Below are 19,752 nucleotides of genomic sequence, written 5' to 3' on the forward strand. Positions count from 1 at the left end.
CAGGGGAGGGGCAGAGAGAGAGGAAGAGAAAGAGAATTCTAGGCAGGCTCCACACTCCCAGCACAGAGCCCAACATGGATCAATCTCAAAAACTCTGAGATCATGACCTGACCTGAATTCAAGAGTTGAGTTGGATGCCTAATCACATGAGCCATCCAGGCCCCTCTATTCATTTTTAAATTTCCTGTGCCATCATCATACTTGTCTCCTATCTTGTAACAGGGGGATAAATCCTTTTTCCAAATGTGAGACTCCTAATAGGGTCCCTTGTTCCTTTTTTTTTTTTTTTTTTGCTTATGTCCTAAAAGACTTTATCCCATTAAGGTTTCCTCTGGGCCATCTGTTTTTCTAAAGAGTCTCTCTTTTTTTTTTTCCTTTTAAAAAAGTTTTTATTTAAATTCCAGGTAGTTAACATATAGTGTAATATTAGTTTCAGGTGTACGATTTTGTGATTCTAATATTTACTTTTTTAAATATAATTTATTGTCAGATTAGCTCACATACAGTGTGTACAGTGTGTCTTGGTTTTGAGGGTAGATTCCATTTTAATTTAAAGTCTAACCATGATACTTTCAATTAAACAACAATATTTCCTGTTCCCCATTAGTCCTTTATGACACAGACATAACTCTCTTAATGTTTTTACAATTAAAGTGCATTTGCCTCATACCTGACTTTAATTTGCTAAGTCTTAAGGGCTACTTTTAAAATCCATTTACTGACTTTGAGGTTACAGCCTAAGTGGAAGGGGTGACTTGTGGGCCTGTTTACTGTGTAGATGGTATTAATAGGCAATAGGTTTTGATTGTGCTTTATATTTTGTAAGTCACTTTTAGAAGCATCGGTTTATTCATTATTGGAGATTCTTTATATAAATAATTTATAATTGCTATTGATTCTTAAAATTCTGTTCTGTAAAAGGGGATATTTTAGGTGTATTAATGGGAATGGAAAAAAAATCTTCCTTGTTTTTTCAGTCTAGAATTATCTTAAAATTGTCTATCATCTATCATCTATTTACTATTTCTGCTTTTCTATTGCTTATTCTTGCATTGATATCTGTCTGGAAATCTAAGCAAAGAAATTTTTATAAGTGACCTTACAAAAACTTTCCCATAGTTCCTTACTTACCAAGTTCATTTTTAGTTGACATTCTTCCTATATTGTTAAAATTTTTTGATTTTGTTGAAACCAATCTCTCATAAATCTCTTCTCTTGACTTTTTGCACAAGAGTCTCATGTTTCTTTCTCAAGGTCTGGCTAGTTCAACAATAAATGTTCTTGGACTTTTCATCTTCTTTTCAAGATTTTATCCTTGACTCCTTATAACTCTTCGGTGATGTCTTTAACCAATGGGAAATCACTTTGTGAACCTGAATCTCTGGCTCTCGTTTTGTTTGTTTGTTTTTGTCAAAATTCCAGCTGATCATGACAGCTAGCTGACTCTTACTTGTAAACTTTGCATGTCCTAATTTAAACTTGTTTCTGTCCTACCAATCCAGTGTTGTTATTTTATTATTGTTTATTTATTTTTAAGAGAGAGAGAGAGCCGAGGGAGGAGCAGAGAGAGGGGGACAGAGGATCTGAAGCGGGCTCCACACTGACTGGAGAGAAAGCCTAGTTCAAGGCTTGAACTCACAAACTGGAATAATGACTTGAGCCAAAGTCAGAGGCTTAATGAACTAAACTGCCCAAGCACCCCCGTTTTGTTATTTCTAATAATAGTCCACCATTCCCCAAATCAGTCATGTCTGAAATTTTTAATCGTCTAAATTTTTCTAGCTTCCTTTGTTGATTGCACTTAACAATCACTGTCTCCTGGAAGTATTCCTTTATTCAAACCTCAACTGCCCTGACTGTTCTCTCTCACTTTCTATCTAAAGTCAGCAGCCTCTTATTTTTGTTTTGTACCTCTAATTATATTCTCTAACTTCCCATATATTCATCTAGTCTTAAATCATGTTATGGATTATATAGATTCACGGAGCCCATCTCCCAAAACTCATCTTTGAAGCCCCGGCTTTTTGAAAGAATATGAGTGTTAGTCTCTTGAGCTTTGTATGTCTCAGATATATCTGTTCCTAAACATCATCCTCCATGAAGGCTTCTCTTCTCTCTCATCTCCACTCGCACATGATATCATCATGTTCTGGCTGACTTGCTTTCTATGCTGCATAATTACTATTTATTGTAGGATTAGCAACTCATGGGAGACAGATTTCAGGCTTAGTTATCTTTATGTACCCTAAAGTGACTATTTCAGTGCTTTATATGTCGTAAGTATGTGATAATTGCTGAATGATTAGACATCAAACGTGTATTGCTTTTATACCACAGTTGCTTTTTACAGCATTGTGAGAGTCCTTTCATTCTCTAAGTATGAAGGATAATTGCTCAATATAACATCACATAGTGTAGGAATCAACTGATATGTTCATAATTTTATTATGGACATATGGTTTTATATCTTTAAATTTCATGGGAATCTTTATGTAATTAAGAAAGGACACAGGGGTGACTGGGTGGCTCAGATGGTTAAGTGTCCAACTCTTGATTTCAGCTCAGATCATGATCTTGCTGTTTGTGAGTTCGAGCTCTGTGTCAGGCTCTGCATTGACAGTGCGGAGCCTGCTTGGGATACTCTCTCTTCCTCTCTCTTGCCCCTCCCCCACTCATTCTCTTTCTCTTAAAAATAAATAAAATACACTTTAAAAAATAAAGGACACAGGTAAAGGATAGAGAAGATCATTATCCTGGGAGTTTTCTGAAAATGCACAGAGCCAAAGGCTTGGATTTTACAGACCATTGCTCATGTCCTCCCCCCATAGCTACTGTCACACACCCACACCCATCCAATCTTATACGTGAAATTTTAGAAGTCCCATGTATAAATCTACAGAAATCCATCCAACTCTTCAAAAACAAAGTAATACTGGTCATTATGTTGCTGAATGCCATCATATTATAGAGTGTTAAATGATATGGTATTGGTTGTATATTCTACATGTGATTTCCAAGAATTATATATTACATTTTTTTCAGGAGAAAAATCCTACAATCGTTTTCTTTTTAACATTTCATGTTAAATCAGAAAGTACTTCAGCAGAATATGTTGCAAAAGGGGGCTATTTTGAATGTAAACTGAAGCAAAATTAATTAGAAGTTGCTGAAATGCTAGAGAAATAATCCTAATTTTAAATGGGCTCCATGTGATGTTTGATTTCATTACTGACAAATTTAGAATGAACTTCATTTATTATGCCGTGAATGTTCATTATTTTTGCAATGTATTGCACACACATTTCCATTCCTCCCAACCTATTTTTTAGTCTCAGCGTTTCTATTTTGACGTTAGAAAAATATACAACCAAAATCTATAAGACTTTGATTAAATGTTGATACAGCTGATTTCAACACAGCCAAAGCCAGTGACCATACATGGAATCTAAACAACAGCTAGTAATTACAATGTCAAAGGCATGTATACACTGTGAGTTATGTTTCATTGTCTGGCATGCAAATATAGTCTCCGTTTCCTTTACACTATGTCCAAAGTATAAAGAAAGCCAACCAAAGAGTTCTGTTTCGTTTACACAAAAGAACAAGGTTCAATCATGTTTGATAAGTTGCAAATTACTAGTAATACCACAAGTGTTGTTACAGCTGCTCAGAATGGTCAGGAGGATGTACAAAATACAGCAAAGGCATGAATCAAAAGAAAAAACCTAAACAAGTTTGAATGATGGTGTATAGTATGGCTAACTTTAACTTCACTGGGGGCCTGGAAATGCCATATTGGGTGCAGCGTGAGGTGCCTCACATGGAATCCGGCCTCCTGCAGATCTGCTAGGCTTTCGATTCTCCCCAACCAGACATAGTGGCCTTTTCTCGTTTGCATGCAAACATAGCGTTTACAAATCCAAATTCTTACAGTTTTATAATAGAAGACCAGAGCCCCTACGGACAAAGACAAGGAATAAAGGAGAAAACATTCTGAGACAATAAGCAGCCATCTGAATTTTTCTCACCAGAGCTAAAACCCCTTTCCAAGAAACAGACCAAGTTGGTATATTAAAAGAAAAAAACCCCAAAACACGGCACTTTTTGGGAACCTGAATAGTTGAAACATGATGGTTTTTAAAGCCTCTAACCCACATCGCAACTTAATTCAGTGAGCATTTAGTAAATCCTACCCTGTGTGGTGACTTCTCGTTTCATATAGTTTTATCTCCGGTCCCCTCCCCACCTATCCAACCAACAATTCGGGAAGGTGTGGTTTAGAATGAGGAGAAGGCTAATCACGGCATTGGGTGCTGAAATAAGACTCATGAATGACAGTCCCTGCCCCTTGTTGAATGCTGGGCACTTACTGAATGTTCTGAACATCCCGGGCCCTCCTTTATGTGCATGTAAAATGAAAAGGCATGAATAACCTTGGAAGTTGCAGACACATGGCCCTTGAGCTAAGTGTGGCCTGCAGACATGTTTGCTTGGATACACAATTTGAATTAGGTGTCAATACCTAAAGGCAAGACATTTTATATAAATTTCCAGATTTCCAACTTCACTTGAAAAAATATTGTAAAATCTGCTACCACTGGACTGACGTTTTCACGTAGCAATGACTGGGTGCTGCCAAGTAGCAGTAGCCTCTCAGGTCGATAGCGCGTGCCATCTCTTGAGGACAGGTCTTCTAGAAGGAATTTAGGTTACCTGTTCTGTCATCAAATCACCATTGTCTTCTCTGAAATCTGTAAAGCTGCTTTTTACATTTTGCTTTCATAGTCATTTTTATGGTTAATGTTATGCCATATTTATAATAAAAATACAGATAGAAGTTATTTTTGTCTAATGAAAGCAATTCTAGAGTGGTACCCACTTCATAGCTGTGATCCTATTATTACTACCAGTAGTAGTAATATTAACAATAAAAGTAAATATTTAATGATGACTAAGTTTGTGTCTGGCAAAATTTGGGCGCTTCCATGGGACATTACCTTCTAAGCCAGTGGTTCTCAAACTTGAGCATGCATTGGAGCCATCTGAGGGTTTGTTAAAACATAGGTTTCCAGGTGCCAACATAAGGTTTGAGAGAGGAAACTATGATAGAGTAAGAAAAGCAATCACAAAAATACATTTAAAATTCTACATTCATATTGCTTTGCATATTTTAGATGATGTATTTAACATTTAAGTTTAAAGTTAAAAGAAACAGAACTTGGAATTTACACTCGATCCATCACAGATGTGACTTGTGCAAAGAAGAAAACAGAACACCAACAACGAACCTGTGCTCTAAAAGCCGGTACACTATTTTTGAGGTCAGAGCTGGTCACGGCCTTGATTTGTACACACCTTGAGCTAAGAATGGTTTTTGCATTTTAAAGGGCTGTAAAAAGGAGGAGAGAAAGGAGAAGCAGAAGAGGAGGGAAGAGAAGAGGGTGATGAGGAGAAGAAGCAGGGAAAGGAAGGGGAGGAGGAAAAGAAGGGGGGGAAGGAAAAGGAGGAGAAGGGGTGACAGTAGTGGAGGAAGAGGAGGAGGAACCACAGCAGCAGAGGGACAGAGGACAAATGTGGCTCTGAAAATCAACATATTTACTATCAGTTCTTTTACAGAAAGTTTGAAGACCCATGCTATGCAAAAAAAAAAAAAAGGACTTTGTCCCACTTTAGTGTCTTGTCTGCAGAATGAACATTTATTGATGCTGTAAATTCAAATATTCCAGGCTTGTATATATCTTTCTTTTAAAGAAATGAAGCACAGGTTTGTTTGTTTGTTTGTTTGTTTGTTTCGTTTATTTCTTTTGGAGAAGTGAGAGAAGGGGAGGAGGAGGGCAGAGAGTGATGGGAGCAGAGGATCCCAAGAAGGCTCTGCACTGACAGCAGAGCGCCAGATGCAGGGCTTGAACTCAGTGGAACCTGAGGTCATGATCTGAGCCAGACGCTTAACCCACTGAGCCACCCAGGTGCCCCTGAATGACAGCTTTGATCGATTTTTCGATTACTTAACTGTCTTGAATATGTTGGGAAAAAGTTTTCTGCTTGTAGAGGTGATCAAAAAAAGATTGCTCTCTTGTTCATTTGCTTGATTGAACTCAAATTTGTCCACTTCCCTTTAGTGGCAGGATTCTCCCAAGGATTTATTCTTCATCTAGCAGTTTTCATCATCTGTCTGCCTGAATAGAATCTGCTCTTGTGGGTTTGGATATTCCTTACAAATAAGAGCATACTCATACAGCCCTTACCCTAACAACATTTTTAAAATGTATTCATTCATTTACCCATCATTAATCAGGTATCAGATTGGTGCTGGGCAGGGCGCTGGTCACTGTTTCCTATGATCCTCAGTGTTTTTTACCTAAGGGCCTCATTTCTGTGTCATGGTAAAGTAAGGAAAAACCCCTGCATCTGCTTTCTCTCATGCCTGGATTGGTGCTTTCCCTAGCTAGCACCCCTGCATGCATTGTTTGGAAAGAGAATTTAATTTACTTCTCAATTACTTTTTGCTTGATGTAAGTATGACTTCATTCATTAGAATCTTGGCTAGGCAAGGTAGTAGGAGAAGGTAAGCGTGTAAACTATAACCTTCATACATTAGCCAGTTTCCCCAAAATGTATAGAGGTACTGATATATATATATATATATGTTTAGCGCAGAACAACCTTAGGAAATAGTATTTTTTAAAAAGGGCTTTTAATCTCCAAGGTAAAATAAAGGTATACTATAAAGCCATATGGTAATACTTTGCAGCAGCTGGGCTGAGACAGTGCACTGCTAATTTGCACAGTTCTTTTATGTAAGTTAAATGTATTTCTTTTGCTAAATGCAGTTCTGAAGGCAAGGGTATTATTAATTGCTAATGCTACCCCTGGTATTCCGATATTCCTTGCTAATTATATAAACCAGTATACCATGGTCTTGGTGAACCGTTTTTCTCCTGCTCTGAGATATTTGATCAGAAGGAATTCTGCCTCTGGAGCAGCTTGTATTAGGTTAGCCCTCTGGGAAAGTTCTAATTTACAAGATCCTTACTAAAAAATCAAATCTGTTTCAAAGAGGTTACATTATAAATGTAAACTTCCTAATGAGCTTGAGTGAAACGCTGTGGGCTACAACTGGTGAACTTTGAAAGTTTTTACCCTTTTCCTTTTCCTATATATATATTTTATGTAATCTGTATCCTAAGTCTTATAAAGAGACCAGCTGTTACTCCCTGTGAACTGATGATTGTAGCCAAATCCCACGTTTTCCCTGATATAGGTGATCCTTCCCTTTTTATTCTTTTCATTAAAAAAATGTTTACTACTAATAAAAACAGTGAACACTGTACTGATTAGACACCAGATGCCAGGCTAAGTGAGCACTTTGGCATAAACTACCTCATCTGTTATTCACAAGATAAGTAACTTACCCAGGGTCTCCCAGCTCTTTTAAAAAGAAAACTTTCATGGCACTTGAGCTTGCCGGAGATTGAAATAGTAAGAAACATATTAAAGGCATGAAGAAATCAGAGATGGCAGTTATTTTAGTCTTTTAAAATGATAAATATTTCCATCATTTAAAGGCCAGAATACAGCCTTGCATGATTTAGTGTTCTTCCTTTTCTTCGCTTTGCAGATAAAAAACAGATCAAATTGAAAATATGTCACAGTAACACGATTTACAGTGTCATTTATTCTTATTTATTTTTTATTTCTTTTAGTGTGAGCCTCAGGATAATTTTTGAGTAATTAGTTATCCCAATAAACATTGTCAATTGACCGATCAATGCCTTGTGCACAATTACCCATGTGTATGGCTCTAGAATATGAAAATATTCATATTGGTATCTGATACTATCTGGACTTGGGTTCAAGGTCCAAATTCATCTCTACTATTACGTGTCTGACCCTGGATAAATCTCTTCATCTCTGTGGTCTCCAATTTCTTTATATAAGAGTAAAAGAGAATAGTTGGATTTTGCTATCTCTAAGATAATTTATAACTTCAGTGTTCTATGAAGGTTTTAATTTAAATTTTCAAAAATCTAGCTTGTGTGCCTAAATGAAACTACAGCTTTAGAAATCTTGTGTATAGCTTTCCGCTTATTTGTCTCTTGCACTCCATTTGATTGCGGTCAGCTACTCTGTCCTTCATCACTTTGCTTTTCAGAGAGAACAGAGAGAATTTTGAAGCTGAACTTCTATACCCATGGCAGTGTAGAAGAGAGTTAGTTCTGAAGAGAAGCTGGGTGTTGGGAGAAACAGAAAGACAGAGCAGGGAGGCACTTGTAAACAATAACCCTTGGATTAACTACCCAACTTCTCCTCACTCTGCCCTTCCCTCATTTGCACCCTGCAGTAACTCAACAAACCAAGCCCAATGCATTTTCTGTTCCTTCTTTGTCTGAATCCAAAAAGTTTAGTATCTATGCCTCTTCACTCCCATCTCACTCTTAGTGCATCTCTTAAAAGAAAAGGAAACGCTAAAGGCTGGGGAAGCCCACCTTGCTGCCCAGGCCTCACCACACTTAGAGCCATCACCATTCAAGGTCACAGGCACTTTTCAGCCCCTGGGAAGGGGAAGAGAAATGTGAGAGGGATTGGCTCAGATCTTCATCAGTGGTTTCTGGGTGTGTCACGGGTATGTAGAAATTGTAAATTGAGTTCTCAAAACAATACTGTTTATCGTGGATGATAGAGGTTAATGTCATTCATGATGTAGATGTAAGTGGGGTGGGGGGATTCAGAAGGAGGAAGGTAGTGAAAAAAGAGAAAAAGCAAGAGGAAAAATATTGTGAGTACACTGTACATTGAAATAATCTATCAAGTAATAGTTTGCAGTTATAGTTATTTTTCTTTTCTTACCTCTTGAAGTTTGGGCTCTAATTGAGGTTTTTGGTTTTTTTGTTTTTTCTCAAATTAGTATAGGCAGCATTCAGAATTCGTGGAATTTGCTTTGTCCAAAGATACCTATGCTTACTTTCAGACTGTGAAGAAGTTTTCCTGTAAAGCCTAACCCTTGATAAATCTTTATAGGAATGGATATATCAGTGTGGGGTAAAGAGGTGCTAGTTTAGGGAGGTGAAAATGTATATTCTCCAGTGTTGGTAATGAGAAAATATAAAGGCACCTCTTGTGTAATTTCTCTGAATAGCCACTCTCCTTGGCTTTCTTAAATACACGACAGTAATATGCAGCAGAAAGTAACAATCAGAGGGCCAGACCGGTGCTCTCTTTTGGGAAGTCAGTAACTATTTTGACCTCACCTGGCCCTGTCTCCTGCTTCCTTACCCCATCCAGAGTCTGTCACCCCCTCTCTGTGTGTGAGTGGTGTATTTCCTGCTTCAAAGATTTCTGAGATGAAAATGGGAGACATACTCTCTTCCCCTCCTTTTCTTCAGAGATTATTATCCTTATTATGAATCCAGTGATAGGGAGAAAGTGGGGTTTTCTGAACAGCTAACGTGAGAATTTCTCTGTAGGGCAAGCTGAGCTCTGTTGAGAAACTGTTTTGAAAAGTCTCTGGTAGGGAAGAAGCTGGACTGGGGTTGGCATCTAGGGTTGGTGAAAGAGCACTTCAAAGAGGGAAAGGAGAAGAAATGGTGCTGAACACTATGTGGGAGGAGTGGTCACAGCTGTGTGACCCTGTGGTTGGCAGTGGGAAGGGAAGCCTTGGCAAAGAGAAATGTCTATTTTTTTTAATATGAGATGCCAGTGGGCTGTGGGATGTTACCTACCCACCCCAAGCCACAATCCCATAAAAATTCAAAAATAATATACTAAACTTGCTTGGATTTCTTATGAAAGACAGTGGAGGGAATTGTATTTCAGGTCAAGATTGGCACCGGCTGCAACATATCCCTCCCCCACCCCAAAAAAATGGAAGGAACATTTGACATCATGGTGGTGTTATTATCCTGAGGCCAAGGTTTTTAATGGATTTCTTGAGGAAACATCTCTCCACTTTAGACGTTTTCCACCCTGTACACCTGCAGCATAGGCCCCAGGTTCAGATGAGAAACGTTCTTAGAAAGAGCCCCAAAAAGTGTGAAGAGTGTCAGTGGTGCAACAAAGATGTAGCACTGATTGCTATGAACAAGCGTTTAGTCAAGGACGTTAACTTCCGTCATCTTTCTGTAAATCTCGGTTGCATGGGGCTCCTGGGTGGCTCAGGCAGGGAAGGGTCAGACCCTCCATTTCTGCTCAGTTCACGATCTCACTCTTCATGATTTCAAGCCCGCGTCAGGCTCTGCGCTGACAGTGGAGTCTGCTTGGAATTCTCTCTCCCCCTCTCTCTGTCTGCCCCTTCCCTGATCTCTCTCTCGCTCTCTCTCTCAAATTAAATAAACTTAAAAAAAGAAAACTCAGTTGCATGCTGTTACGCTGTATCTAAGCCATAGGTCTACCGGCAGCTATGTCACTGGTTAATTATTCACGTATGTTATTTTAGTCCAGAAAAACAGGAAAGAATGGAATTCTGCATTGTTTAAAATGTGCCAGGAATCCTTCGTCCACGAAACAACCATTCTCAAAGGCCTCATCTTCTCCATTATCCCAGTTTTAACTCAACACAAAGTATTTTGTGAAAATGGATTGCAGACACAAAGAAAAACTATTTCCAAACCCTCTAGTCAGGTGAAAAAAGCTGCTGGCACTTTGTGCAGGGATCTACAGCCGTGTTGCTGGAGCCAGAAGCTCGCACAATGCTTCCTGCTGCCTTGCTGCTGGCAGATATGGCCGCTGGTTGGAAATAATCGTTTTTAATAATGCAGATCATCACAAGAGCTCGTGGGAAATCACTCTAAATATTACCCTTGGACTTTAGTATAGAAATATAGCAAAGGGAAATTGTCCCTATGATGCTCAAGGGTTAGAATAATATGGAAAAACCAACTCAGTTCAAATAATTTATTGTCTCTGCCATGCTTTTTGCATAGCACAGCTTAAGCTGTCATTCACCGAAGGGCTATTTATACAGTCTGAAATTCCAAAGGATTCCTGGATTTGTGTTCTTCTCCTCTCTTTAAATGATGCATAATAAGGTACTCTACAGAGGTCTTTTGTAATGAATGTGGAACTGTTTAGTTTGGGCCCCATCAAAGCGATGGAAGAACAGTAACTGGCTGTTTGAAATTTTATATTATAGAAACTATACTCTGCCACCACTTGAATTTGTTAGCTTCTTTAAAATAAACTCTATCCCCAGACAAAACCAAATAAATCTTTGTATTCTTGACATTTCACTACAGAGGCCAATGAGAGGTGTAAATAGAAGCCCCAAGGAATAGAGGAAGTCGTTTCCTGGAGGGGCATTCTGGAGGAGATACGCCGGCTATTGTTGATGGTGTTTCTTCTAAAGTGGCCAAGTTTTTCTTGGCTTCTTTGACCTTATTATAATGCTTGCTTTCAGCTAGGCATTGCAGTGCTGAGACTGGGGTTGCACAGTTGTCAAGCCAAATGCCTGCTGCACATCTCAAACTGGATGTGCCGCCGGAACGCCAGTTTAACGTGTTCAAACTCCTGCCTCCAACTCCCTGCTCCCCACAAGTACTTGATAGTTTTCCTTCATTCCTCATCTCAGGGAGTGGCAAATGATTTACCCCAGGCATCCAAAACACAAACATGGGGCTGTGGTGTGAGGAACGACAGGAGGGGAGCGGGAGACACGTAGTGAGGCTTGGGGCGTGGTCACCAGGTACTTTACAAATGTGGCTCTAACAGGATCAGTGGATTGTATCAATGTCAATATTCTGCCTGTGATTTTGTACTACAGCTTTGCAAGATGTTATCATTGAGTGAAACTGAGTAAAAGATATGCAAGATCTCACTATATCATTTCTTACCACTTCATATGAGCCTATAATTATCTCATAATAAAAATTTTTAAAAAGAGTATCTTGATTCAGGTCTAGATATGCACACCAGCAATACTCTTAAGCATAAATGCTATTTTCACCATATGATCGATGCATGCATAAAATGTCACAGCTCACTTTAAAAATATTTTTCTTCTATTACTCTAGTCCTTTGGTTTTGCAGAATATGGAGCAGTTAATCAGATTAATCAAACCACAGTCCTCGGTTACTGTTTGATACTCTATACGAAAAAATAGGCACATGGCTGGCTCTTAATTGACCACGCGTGCTTTCTGGGCTAAGTTTGCACTCAGTAGGTTTCTTCTTTTAGCATGTAACTCCAGTGTTGGGAGACCTTTACCTTTGTCTCCTGAAATGCAGTATGATTTTTCTAAATATGTGCAACTCACTTTAAATTCCAGATTTCTCCAGGAGCACTGGGGCAGATTAAGATGATTCTGTTTATGGATTCTGCTTTCTGATTGATAACCAAGCCTGCAGTTGCTAGACTAGTTTGTGTATGGTGGATTATAGTATTATCTCCAAGGCCATCTGAGGATCTCAGAACAGGAAGATATTGTGAGGAATATTATGCTTGCCTCTTTCTACGTAATGTTTGGGGATGTGGTTTGTTAGAAATAGATGAAGAAATCAAGATGAAGGTCAACTACACCAAAATAAACTCTAAGCCTATTAAAGCTGTGCCATTTTCCAAGAAGTATAGCCATAATTTCTCAATCTAATGCTTAAAGAAAATAATCAAGACATGCTGCGAAAATTTTTATTATAACCGACAAATTTCTAAGTACTTAGAACAAAAAACCCCCAATATTTTGGTAAACCTTCAATTCATGAGTTGAATGTCTATCTACCACTTGTTTGATTTGAAATGTGGTCATTTTTGGTGATGTAGGCACAAATAAAGATGTGACTCAATAATAGATGAAATATATAAGACACAGAAAAATTGTCTTCCTTCTGTCCTAGGAGACTGTTTAGGACTTGCTTGCATCAGTGCTTTGATTTTCCCTCTCTTCATTTTACATGAGAGGATATATTTATTCCCTGAAAAGCTTAATCTGTAATCAATTATATTTAACAAGTTAACTCAATTTTAAATGATATGATATAAATGAAGATTAAAGCTAATTTAAGGCAGCATTTTTTTTACTACTGTTTAAATTAGCATTGGAAGAATCAGAAGGAACTATGTTTTTGATTAAGGTTTGGTTTAGGTTGAAGAGTTTCAATAAGATAATTTTCATAAAACTCTGAACTGGAGCCAATACCTGCTAAAAGATAACAGGATATATTAAAGCCATATTAGAAGTTTAAAAATAAAGTTCCTGAAAACCTTTAATCAGGAAGCAAGCTGTGTGTGTGTATGTGTGTGTGTGTGTGTGTGTGTGTGTGTGTGTGTGTGTGATAAAGCCTACGCCCATCTGCCACAGCTCAGTCATTGCTGTACTCTGTCCTCCTACCCACTCCCGTTACTCTGAGTGGGTCATGTCACCATCCACCATGGCCAGTACTACTGCTTCACTGACCAGCATCCTTGATGTACAGTTTGCATACTGCCTTAAAATTCCTGATTCGTTTTTCACACTCAAAATGATCGAAAATAGCATTCTGATCATGGCCAGTTCTCTGCCTAACACCTTCTAATACTTTTTCCATTGGCCTTAAGATCGAGTCCGAGTTCTTTGTCTTGATATAGTAGAGTCTGTCCCAGCCCAACTAATGTCCCTCACTGCATTTGTCTAGGTTCCTCCTACACTTACTCACTTTATGCTCTGTGAATGTGTTGAGCTTTCTCTTATCTCCTGATGTTTGTGGTGTTTTTAAACTCTTCCTAAAATATCTTGCCCCTGACTCTCATACCTGTGACCTGATTAAGTTCTAATAATGGCTCCTCCAGTCATGTCTTGGAATTGAAGAATCTCCCGGGTTACAGATGATAGCTTATTTGTCTGTCTTCCCAATAAATATGAAAATTACTTAGATCAAGGAGTGGGTCTTGGTCACCATTTTATCTCCCCACTTTATAAGATGTAGAGATTCTTTTGATGACAAAGCACAACAGAGTGACACTCAAATAGATGAAAGATAGAACTCTGCTGCTTATCCCTCTAAAAGACAGAAAGCTGCACAGGAGGTTGTACCCTGGGACAGCATTGAGCTAGAGCTATCGGGAGCATCTTCTGCAGGCAAGTGGGATGAAGTTAGCTGGATTTCCCAGTCTCCTGTAGGTTGGCTAATTTGCCCCAAATTGCCTGGTATCTGGCCCCTGAGCAATTAGGAAATTGCTTACTGACTCTAGAGAGTAACCCAGTAAGGGAAGCGGCTGGGGTGTGGACTTAATTAGCTGCTCTAGAAAGGAGTCTGACTGGCCTCTAGTGAGTGTCAAAACTGCATAAGCACAACTTTTCAAGCAAATGCATGAAATTAATCAGAATTAATGTTTGAATGAACGAATGGAGAAATGGGCAAATTATAGTATATATTCAAGTATATATATGTGTGTGTATATATATATAGTATATATTCAAGTTTAGTTTAATACTTGAATTATGTGCTCAATAATTATTTAACTTGATACCACAAGTAAAAAAATGGGTATACATATGCATGAATGTATGCTACTGTTTAGCCCAATGATAATTACTATGTTTTTTCTCAAATGGCTAGTTACTTAGTATGGACTTAAAGTGCCCAGTGTCATTTCCTGTCACTGAGTGTCTCTGGATCTCAGTTTTCACATATTTAAAATGGGTTTCAGTGTCCTTCTTAAGTAAGGAGAAATAGTAATGAATTTGATAAATTTAAAAATACATCTATTTTATTTTCAGAAAGATTAAGTGATTATATTGATTCAAGATAGAGCTATTATAAAAATGCTTGTTGGCTGGACACACTTTGATAAGGTCTAGTCAAGAAACATAGTTTCTAGACCTAAAAGTCCAAATTTGTTCCTTGCATTTTAAAATATACTTTAAAATTAGCCTTTTATTAAACAATAGTCTAAGAGTGCTGAAATTGCAGACAAGTGTCAACACATGGAAGAAAAATATAGTTTATGTTTTAAAGTATTTCTTTGACATTAAGAATAATTTGGGTAATTTCCTTCTTCTTGCTGCAGTTGCGATTTGAGAAGCATAATAAATAAAAGTGTTTGCAGAGTATATTCAGATGAACTGTTTTCAAGAACTTTATGAAGACAAATGCCATTTTTCATCTAGGGGCAAAATAAAAATGTTTTATTGAAGCTGATTTTCTCTGGAGATAATATGTTTTATAAATTATAGACTCTTTTTAACATTGTTAATACTATTTATAATATGATTAAGACTGTATTAGTCCCAGGTCCCCAGAGGTACAGAACCAATAGGATATATGTGAGGAGGTTTATAACAGAATTGGCTTCTGCAGTCATGGGGGCCGACTAGTCCGTGAGCTGCGGCTGCAAGCTGGGGACCCGTGAACACTGGTGGTGTAATTCAGTCAAGTTCAGGAGAAGACGTGTGCCTCAGCTTGAGGACAGAGAGAGCACATTCCTTCTTTCTCTGCCTTTTTGCCTTGTTTGGGCCTTCGGTAGATTGGACTTGGTTGATGCTTAGCCACATGGAGGACGCCGCCTGCTTTCTTTAGTTCACTAATTCAAATGATAACATCTTCTGGAAATACCCTCACAGACAGATCCCCAAATAGTATTTTACCAGCCATCTAGGCATCCCTTAGCCTGGTTAAAGTGACACATAAAATTCACTATCAGAAAGACCGAGGAGCTTAATTCCATACCTTTCTTATTATATACCATACTGTCTGTGTAAGGTATAGACAAAGATATATTAAAAATGAAAGGATGGAGAAGATAGGTCATCCTAATACCAAAAGAAATCTGGTGTAGCTATATTCATTTCACACAAAGTGGACTCCAGAATAAGGTAAATTATCAGGAGTAAAGAGGGAATTACATAATGATAAAGCGGTAAGTTTTCAGAAAAGATGTAACAGTGCTGAATGTGTATATGCCAGCAAGAGGGCATCAAAATACCTGAGGGAAAAACTGTTAGATCTATAAAGAGAAATTGATAAACCCACTGTTGTAGTTGGAAACTTCAATACCCCCTATCAGGGATTGCTAACAGAAAATCAGTAGGATAAAGTTGAACTGAGATTGATAATGTTTTAGGCCATAAAACACATCTTCACAATTTTAAAAGTGTAGAAATTATACAATGTATGCTCTCAAACCACAATAGAATTAAACTAGAAATTAATAACTGAAAGGTAGGTAGAAAATCTCCAAATATTTCCACATTTAAAAACACACCTCTAGGGGTGCCTGGGTGGCTCAGTCGATTAAGCATCTGACTTCAGCTCAAGTCATGGTCTCACGGTTCTTGAGTTCAAACCCTGTATAGGGCTCTGTGCTGACAGCTAGGAGCCTGGAACCTGCTTAGGATTCTCTGTCTCCCTCTCTCTCTGCCCCTTCCCACTTGTACTCAGTCTCTTTCTCTCTCTAAAATAAATATTAAAATAAATAAATAAATACACACTTCTAAATAACACATAGATCAAAGAAGAATCTGTAAGAGAAACTATAAAATATTCCAAAGTAAATGAAAATGAAAATACAACTGTCAAAATTTGTGGGATAAAGCAAATGTAGTATTTTAGAGGGATACGCATGGCATTGAATGCATTTGTTAGGAAAAAAGATACATCTAAAGTCAGGAATTTTAGTTTCTATTTTAGGAATGTAGGAAACGAAAGCAAGTTAAATCCAAAGTAATAGGAAAAGAAATAATGAAAATTAGAGCAGAAATCAGTAAAATTGAAAGTAGCAAATTAGTAGAGAAAAATCAATAACAAAAGTGATTCTTTGAAAACAGCAATAAAATTGATAAGCCACTAGACAGATAAAGCAAAGAGAAAAAAGAGAGGACACAAATTATGAAATAGATTAATATCTTCAAAGATAAAATCTAATAAAACTGAAATTATATATCTATTAGGGAAACATATAGTCAGAACAGGTATGTATCAATTAAATAATTTTAATCAACAATTAATAATATTCTGAAACAGTAAGGTCCAAGTCCAAACGTTTTCACTGGTGAATTTTGTCAAACATTTAAAGAAGAAATGATACTAATTCCGTACAGTCTCTACCAGAAAATAGAAACAGAGGGAATACTTTCTAGTTCATTCTTTAAGGATAGCATTACTCACTTACCAAAATCAGACAAAGATAATACTAAGGAGGAAAATTATAGACCCATAATTTTAATTAAGCATGCATGTAAAATTTCTCGACAAAATATTAGGTAAGAAAATCCAACAATTTATAAAAAGAATAATGTACCATGACCAAGTAGAATTTATTCCAGGTATTCAAGGTTTGTTTTACATTCAAAAACCAGTTCATGTAATTCACCACATCAACAAGCTAAAGAGGAAAAATATATAATCATATCAGTAGATGAAGAAAAAACATTTGACAAAATTCAACATGCATTCATGCTGCAAATTCTTGGAAACTAGGAAAAGAACAGAACTTATACTCAACTGGTAAGAGAGTAGATTTCCCCCCAAAATCAGAGCAAGAAAAGATATGCCTCTCTCATCACACTTACTCAACATCATATTAGAAGTCCAACTTAAGCTCAGGTGATGATCTTGCGGTTCGTGACTTCGAGCCCTGCACCGGGCTCTGTGCTGACAGCTTAGAGCCTGGAGCCTGCTTTAGAGTCTGTGTTTCCCTCTCCGTCTGCCTCTCCCCCATTGCATTCTGTGTGTGTGTGTGTGTGTGTGTGTGTGTGTGGTGTCTCAAAAATAATATAAATATTTAAAAAAATTAACAGCTAATACAATAAGAAAAAAATAAAATCTATACTATTTGAGAAAAAAGAAATAAAGCTGTCTTTATACGCTGATAATATAATTATCTCTGTATAAATTCCCAAAGAATAGACATAAAACCTCCTTGAAGGTAGCAGGATACACTATTAATTAATATAAACTCAATTTACAAAAGCCAATTGCCTTATTAAACAGCAATACTTAACAATTGTAATTGGAACCTAAAAGCACAGAACCACTTATATCTGTGCAGCAGAAGACCTGAAATACTTAGTATAAAGCTAATAAAATATGTTCATGAGCAATATGAGAAAAACTGCAAAGCTCTAGTGAAAGAATTAATGAATACTTAAGTAATTCTGTGTTTATTGATAGACAATTCAACGTTATTAAGATACCAGTTCTTCCCAACTTATCTGTAAATTCAGTGAAATCTGAATCAAAATTTCAGCAACTTATTTTTGGATCATCACAAACTGATTCTAAAATTTATGTGGATGCAAAAGAGCCAGAGTACCCAACCCAAACCTGAAGAAGAGTAAACTGGAAGACTAACACTAATGAACTTCAAGATTAACTAAACCAAGACAGTGTAGTTTAGAAAAAAAAAATAGATCAATAGAACAACAGAATAGACAGCAAGTCAACAGAGGTGGGACGGGCTTTTCAACAAATGATGGTACAGTTGGACATCCAAAAAAATGAACCTAAACATCTGCAAAAAGAAATTGAATCTAGACACAGGTCTTAAACTTTTCCCAAATTTTAAATTAAAATGGATCATAGGCCTAAATGCAATATATATATAACTTGTAAAATATATAACATTGTAGAAAAACTAGGTGATCTTGTGTTTATCAAGGACTTTTTAGGTACATCATCAAAAGCATAATCCATGAAAGCAAAAATTGATAAGCTGAGTTCCTTCAAAACTAAAAACTCCTGCTCTCTGAAAGGCAATGTTAAGAGAATAAAAAGACAAACACCTGAAGAAAATATTTGCAAAATACATGTTTGATAAAGGACATATATCCAAAATATACAAACTCATTATAAAGAAAATATAAAACTCATTAATAAGAAAACAATCAATCCAATTACAAAATGGACAAAAAATATATACAAATGGTAAATAGGTGTACTAAAAGATGTTTGACATCATGTCATTAGGGAATTGCACATTAAAACAACAGTGAGGGGCAGTTGGATGGCTCAGTGGGTTAAGCACCTGACAAGGCAGAGCCTGCTTGAGATTCTCCCTCAGTCTCTCTCTCTCTGTCTTCCCCCACCCCACTTTCTCTCTCTCTCAAAATAAACTTTAAAAAAGCAAACAAACAAAAAAACACAATGATGCCAATGCACACTTTTTTAAGTGGCTCTGTTCCAGATCATATTCATTATTAAATTTTAGCAATGATGTAGAACAACAGCTATTCCGATTTGTTGCTCATGGGACTGCAAAATGGTCTAGCTACTTTGGAAGACAATTTGGCAGTTTCTCATAAAATTAGACATAGGCTTCTCATACTATATAGCATTTGTGAGATGAAAACTTATGTCTACACAACAGTTTTCACATGATAGGGTATAACAGTTTTATTTATAATTGCCAGAAAAAAGCCAAAGTATTCTTTAATATTTGGATATTAAAGAATGGATAAACAAACATACAGCCATAGAGTGCCACCCATACAATGGAGCAATAAATACATCCATACAATTTAGTAATAAAAAGAATACATTGCTTACTTAAAAGTTTTTTAACCTCCTGTCAGTAATGATTTTCATAAGAATCATTCAAAAAAAGATTGTGTTATGTTGGTAACAGTCCTAGAAACACTTTGTGATTGAGTTAACATAAAGCTGTTGATCCACAGTGAAGATTTACCACTATTCTATTCTTTCCTCATACCTTTTCTGTGTCCAAAACACTTTAATGTTCAGCTTTTCTTTATGAGATAGTGTTTATGAAGTTATGTCTATAGAAACAAGTAACTGACTTCTCTATAATTCTAGGTTTGACTTTTATCACAGAAATTATCCAAAGTT

The sequence above is a fragment of the Suricata suricatta genome, chromosome 2 (genome assembly GCF_006229205.1).
Source record: "Suricata suricatta isolate VVHF042 chromosome 2, meerkat_22Aug2017_6uvM2_HiC, whole genome shotgun sequence".
Taxonomy (NCBI): domain Eukaryota; kingdom Metazoa; phylum Chordata; class Mammalia; order Carnivora; family Herpestidae; genus Suricata; species Suricata suricatta.